Source organism: Nansenia antarctica (assembly GCF_963989245.1).
Source record: "Nansenia antarctica genome assembly, chromosome: 8".
NCBI lineage: Eukaryota > Metazoa > Chordata > Actinopteri > Argentiniformes > Microstomatidae > Nansenia > Nansenia antarctica.
Window position 1 is genome coordinate 56,760,071 of NC_137678.1, and position 7,302 is coordinate 56,767,372.

Here is a 7,302-nt window from a genome sequence, read left to right on the forward strand (position 1 = left end):
CAGTTCTGGCACTAGGGGCAGAGGGGAGGATTATTAACGTTGCAACTTCCTGTTTAGACACAACAGTTTTGGTGATCTATTTTCTGGTCCTGTACTGAGAGTACAAGTTGTTATTTTGATTAAACAGTTATCATTACGTTGCCTACGTCTTTCCTTTTTCCTCGGCACTACAGAATGAAGTTATAATGTTAAAACCCACAATCGAATTATGTGAACAGGTGGTTTTAATCAGCTGGCTTTCTCAACAGAACGTTTCTACTCAGTGGCGCCGGCAGGATTAGATTTCATAGTACGCACAGAAACGTAGCAAAACTTTGCAGACTAGCCTACAATATAGGTTGGATGGTTGTAACACCTATAAGTTGGAACTCTGTACAAGCCTTCTGGGCTTAATTCGTTCCCTCCTTGCACAATCTCTTGTGTGCTAAATAAATAAACTAAACTAAACTAAGAATACGCTCATTAGGCAGGTAACCCTAAGTTACCTTAACAAGTAACCCAGGTTACTTAACAAGTAACAACCATAGAAGAAACAACTCACTGAGGTTGCGTTCGTAAAATCACTCTGAGAGTGCCGGAGCGCACACTGGGTTCAACGTGACAAAGGAACCAAGTCATTTGATTGGACAAGAGGCATTCCATGAGTTCTGATCAAATGTCAGAGCGAGTTTACGAACGCAGCCACAAGAACTTTGAACGTTTTCGTTCGTTTTTGTTTTTCTGTCCCAATACAAACCTGCATTTCTGAAATAACATCAGCAACGAGCAGCTAGGCTAGGCCACACTCGTTTATGTAAGTGGCCGTGTATATATATATATGTGTATATATCTGGTTGATAAACAGTGAATAATATGTCTGTTATTATGTGTTATTATCATATTATGTGATAAATGCTAAACTACAACCAACGTTACCGTGGTAACCAATGGTAGCATAGCAACCCTACTCACCTAACGACAGATAACGGTTAGTTAGCAAGCTAGCTGCTAACTAGTAAGTTAGTTAGTTAGTTAATTAGTTAGTTAGTTAGTTAGTTAGGTAGTTAGTTAGTTAGTTAGTTAGTTAGTTAGTCAGTCAGTCAGTTAGTTAGTTAGTTAGTTAGGTAGTTAGTCAGTTAGTTAGTTTGTTAGTTAGTTAGTTAGTTAGTTAGGTAGTTAGTTAGTTAGTTAGTTAGTCAGTCAGTTAGTTAGTTAGGTAGTTAGTCAGTTAGTTAGTTAGTTCGTTAGTTAGTTAGTTAGTTAGTTAGTCAGTCAGTTAGTTAGTTAGTTAGGTAGTTAGTCAGTTAGTTAGTTAGTTAGGTAGTTAGTCAGTTAGTTAGTTCGTTAGTTAGTTAGTTAGTTAGTTAGTTAGGTAGTTAGTTAGTTAGTTAGTTAGTCAGTCAGTTAGTTAGTTAGGTAGTTAGTCAGTTAGTTAGTTAGTTAGTTCGTTAGTTAGTTAGTTAGTTAGTCAGTCAGTTAGTTAGTTAGTTAGGTAGTTAGTTAGTTCGTTAGTTAGTTAGTTAGTTAGTCAGTCAGTTAGTTAGTTAGTTAGTTAGGTAGTTAGTCAGTTAGTTAGTTAGTTAGTTCGTTAGTTAGTTAGGTAGTTAGTCAGTTAGTTAGTTAGTTAGTTAGTTAGTTAGCCAGCTAAGATTCATACGGTTTACAGAGGTTTACATTAGTTAGGCAAGGCAAGTGTGTTTGTATAGCACATTTCATACAACAGGGGGCAATTCAGTGCTTTACATAATTCAGTGCTTTACATACAGAGTGCTTTACATTCATTCTTTTAAAAATACAGCAAGAGGAGCATAGTAAGAAAATAAAAATGACAATGAATAAAAGCAAATATAAGAAGAAAATTACTTAACACGTTCAATAAGACAATAGTTAATAGCTAATGGATTAAAGACATTGATAGGAGTGTTTGTGTTTAATCATAACTGCTGCAAAACATGAAGATTTTGATTTATTTCGCTTTGATTTAATTATTTTGAGGGTTTGGGCCTTTGTCAACATTGCAGGCAGCAGCAGAAGCAACAACCAATCCAGGTCAAGTACCAGATGATGATGGACAACAAAGTTACCAAACCCAACCCAAGAGGTTAACATGGAGATGCAGGAGACGGCTGTACTAGTAGAGGTAAAGTGTTGTCTTCACCTGGCGAGTTCATTGCAACTTTAAAGCATTTTAAGGTTCAGTCAACTTTGGAAGCGTTTAGGTCTTGGCACCTTCTTGCCCCCCTTAACAGCCTATCGTTCCCCTCGCCGTTCCATCAGGGGTCATTCTTCTCAGTGAGTCACCTACTCTTGAAACTTGTACAAACAAAAGAGATGATCATGATCTAATGGATTGATATCTTAAACGGAAGAATTACAAACGACAATGCGTCTATGAAGTAAATAAGAAAATCAGTCTTGGTAGCCTACATTTCATGCATAAAGTATTATAGGCCTCATACTAATAGACCTAGACCTACGATGCTATTAAGAATGTGGAAAGATTTGAAGATTTTATGTTAATACACATTACATTTGACCACTTATGGTGTCGAACCAAATATGGTGTCCATGCGTCCGGGTGATGCGCGTGTAGGATGCAGCTGGATATACTTGAACAACAACAACAGCAGGAGGACAGTTGAACACAGAGAAGTTAGTCTGGCCATTGGTTCACATTGTTGTTTATGGTGTTTTAGTCACATCTTTGTGGGGATACATTGGCTCAACATGACCTTGCAGGTTTTAAAGTGGGCGTGGGGTTTGCTCGTTGTAAATGTAGGCATTGTGAGTGTACGGCAGATAACATGCAAACTAACTTTGATGAGGATTTGTTCAACAAAAGAACAGTGGAGCGACATCTGAGACAGTGTTTGGATATTGAGAGGGCCAGCACAGATTTTGTTAAGAACAATTTAAAAACAACATATGGGATCAACAGAAGAAGTACATTGGTTGATTTTCCTGGCTTCAATCTTATTGAGCAGACCCCACAAGATATTATGCATCTAATTCTTGAAGGGGTCGCCCCTATGGAGATCAAATGTGTGCTAAAACATCTCATTGATAGTGGGCAGATAGAACTGGATGCATTGAATTCAGCTATGCACTGTTTCCCTTACTCGCCTCATGATCTAAGAGACAAACCATGTCCCATCACTGTTTCTACATTGACCTCAAATGACAACAGACTAAAACAATCTTCAGGCCAAATGCTTATCCTTTTGAAAATATTGCCATTTTTGTTATAGTATACCATCAAAGAGAGTTTGTTTGTGCAGTTTATCGTTGAATTGGTAGAGATAACACAGATCTTGTTTGCACCAGTCATCTCACTCCAAACAGTTACACGGCTTAAAGAATTGATAGAGCAGCATTTGAAATCATTTAAGCAGCTTTTCCCAGAAAGAAATATTATACCAAAACAACATTATTTGCTTCATCTTCCTTCACAAATTATAGCTTTGGGTCCTATGATTAGACACGTGTATGAGATTTGAATCGAAACATAGGTAAACGCTGGGGTTCAACATTTAATTTTAAGAACATTTGTAAGACATTAATTCAGCACAATCAGAGGTTTGAATGCTCTCACAATGTGAATGGCAGGCAACACCCAATTTATTCAAATGAGAAGGAACTGGGCCCACCATCTGAAGTTGTAAACACAGAATATGTACACTCAAAACTGAGGGACTACATTGGTACTACTGACGTGCAAACGGTGTTGTCACTCAAATGGCTTATCCTCAATGGAAACAAGTATACGAGGGATAAGTCATTGATAATTAGTGGTGTTAATGACCAGCATCTACCAGTATTTGGGCTAATCAAAGATATCTGGCTGGTAAACACTTATTTATTTATTTACTTATTATTGATTTTACAGCTTATTATGCAGTTACGTTTGAAGACCACCAATATGTTGCAATTAAGTACAACCTCAATGATGTTATGGAAATTAAATTAATGAATGAAATGAGCTCTTAATCTGGTGAATGAAGGTCTCTTGGAGTGAGTGAAAGCACCAACAGTCATCAATATTGAGGTATGCAGTTTTGTGATAGAGGGCGTGGCAATAATTCAGTTATTGTTTATCTTTCAGTGCAGAACTAAATTGAGTTTAAAAGAATGTTAGAAAATGTTTGTTATTTGTTATTATTACCACTCAGTTCAACTGGATTTAACAAGATTTTGCATATGTGAGCCATATCGTGATATCGTTACTGAAAATAATCTGTGATTATTGTGATTTCAACAATATCGTCCAGTCCTATTATTTGATTTTGTCCATATCGCTCAGCCATACTTGGTGTGTTAAGAGCTGTTCATGTTTACTGTGGTATGGATTGTTGATCATGTGAACTTCACTGCATTTGTGACTGTTGTTTTAGGGAGAGGCATCCTTTGGTGTGAGTGGTCACAGTCTGACCCAGCATGCTGCAGCATTTGCGCTGAACATCTGTGAGAGATGTTACTTGTCTCAGGTATTGCACAAAGAATTCTGCCTCTCTTTTATTATATTGTGTATTTCCACTTATGTAAGATACAGTAATTATCTAGATACAGTCATTTTTGTACTGGTATGGTTTTGATGATAAAGATGATAAAGATGTGATGGATTAAAGGAACAGTTCACCCCAACATTTTAATTCACACATTATCTACTCACCCCATGGCCGATGGATAGTCAGGTGAAGTTTTTTAGTCTACAAAGGTTTCTGTTCCTTTAAGAAAATGGATAATGCTTTTTCATTCATACATGTACACCCTTTTCTTTCTAGGAGAATGTCAACACTGTTGTTGCAGATGTCCAACAGTACCAAGCTTCCCTTCTAGACAACCTGAGGGACCAGATCAAGAATGCTTTTGACACCCATGAAAGTAAGGAGACGCTGCAAACAGCAGTCCTGGCAGTATTCGATGACTTCAAAGACCCCTTCTCGAAAGTCTCATCTACGTATCTACAGGACAGTAGCATTCAGCATTTTTTCAACCCTGTTGAGTCAGAGGAGGTGGTCATATCACAAACTGCATGTAGAAGAAAGGGAAGAAATTCAAGAGCTCTTGCCATTCAAACTAATTCATTTTATTATGTACCGTTATTCAAGAGCCTTGAGGAATTGTTTTCAGATCCCCGGATATTCGCAATGATAAGCTCCATACCTAAGAGGTGTAAAGAGGGGTTTTTATACAATATAGTTGATGGTGAACTTCTTAGGCACCACCCACTCTTCTCCGTCAGACATTCTGCTTTGCAGTTCATTTTATATACTGACGACATTGAAATATGCAATCCACTTGGAGCACATGCAACAAAAAACAAACTGTTAATGGTTTATTACACTTTAGGAGATATAGATCCAAAGTATAGATCAACGCTGTCTGCAATTACATTGTTAGCCATTGCAAAATCAAGTGAGCTGTCTCAGTGTGGTGTGGATGTGGTTTTAGATAGAATAAAAAAAGATTTAGATGTGTTGTACCACGGTGTTCAAATCAAAACAGCTGTTGGTGAGAGGATCATGTATGGTGCTGTGGTTTCCTTTACTGGGGATACATTGGCTCAACATGACCTTGCAGGTTTTAAAGTGGGCGTGGGGTTTGCTCGTTGTAAATGTAGGCATTGTGAGTGTACGGCAGATAACATGCAAACTAACTTTGATGAGGATTTGTTCAACAAAAGAACAGTGGAGCGACATCTGAGACAGTGTTTGGATATTGAGAGGGCCAGCACAGATTTTGTTAAGAACAATTTAAAAACAACATATGGGATCAACAGAAGAAGTACATTGGTTGATTTTCCTGGCTTCAATCTTATTGAGCAGACCCCACAAGATATTATGCATATCATTCTTGAAGGGGTCGCCCCTATGGAGATCAAATGTGTGCTAAAACATCTCATTGATAGTGGGCAGATAGAACTGGATGCATTGAATTCAGCTTTGCACTGTTTCCCTTACTCGCCTCATGATCTAAGAGACAAACCATGTCCCATCACTGTTTCTACATTGACCTCAAATGACAACAGACTAAAACAATCTTCAGGCCAAATGCTTATCCTTTTGAAAATATTGCCATTTTTGTTATAGTATACCATCAAAGAGAGTTTGTTTGTGCAGTTTATCGTTGAATTGGTAGAGATAACACAGATCTTGTTTGCACCAGTCATCTCACTCCAAACAGTTACACGGCTTAAAGAATTGATAGAGCAGCATTTGAAATCATTTAAGCAGCTTTTCCCAGAAAGAAATATTATACCAAAACAACATTATTTGCTTCATCTTCCTTCACAAATTATAGCTTTGGGTCCTATGATTAGACACGTGTATGAGATTTGAATCGAAACATAGGTACTTTAAACGCTGGGGTTCAACATTTAATTTTAAGAACATTTGTAAGACATTAATTCAGCACAATCAGAGGTTTGAATGCTCTCACAATGTGAATGGCAGGCAACACCCAATTTATTCAAATGAGAAGGAACTGGGCCCACCATCTGAAGTTGTAAACACAGAATATGTACACTCAAAACTGAGGGACTACATTGGTACTACTGACGTGCAAACGGTGTTGTCACTCAAATGGCTTATCCTCAATGGAAACAAGTATACGAGGGATAAGTCATTGATAATTAGTGGTGTTAATGACCAGCATCTACCAGTATTTGGGCTAATCAAAGATATCTGGCTGGTAAACACTTATTTATTTATTTACTTATTATTGATTTTACAGCTTATTATGCAGTTACGTTTGAAGACCACCAATATGTTGCAATTAAGTACAACCTCAATGATGTTATGGAAATTAAATTAATGAATGAAATGAGCTCTTAATCTGGTGAATGAAGGTCTCTTGGAGTGTGTGAAAGCACCAACAGTCATCAATATTGAGGTATGCAGTTTTGTGATAGAGGGCGTGGCAATAATTCAGTTATTGTTTATCTTTCAGTGCAGAACTAAATTGAGTTTAAAAGAATGTTAGAAAATGTTTGTTATTTGTTATTATTACCACTCAGTTCAACTGGATTTAACAAGATTTTGCATATGTGAGCCATATCGTGATATCGTTACTGAAAAGAATCTGTGATTATTGTGATTTCAACAATATCGTCCAGTCCTATTATTTGATTTTGTCCATATCGCTCAGCCATACTTGGTGTGTTAAGAGCTGTTCATGTTTACTGTGGTATGGATTGTTGATCATGTGAACTTCACTGCATTTGTGACTGTTGTTTTAGGGAGAGGCATCCTTTGGTGTGAGTGGTCACAGTCTGACCCAGCATGCTGCAGCATTTGCGCTGAACATCTGTGAGAGATGTTACTT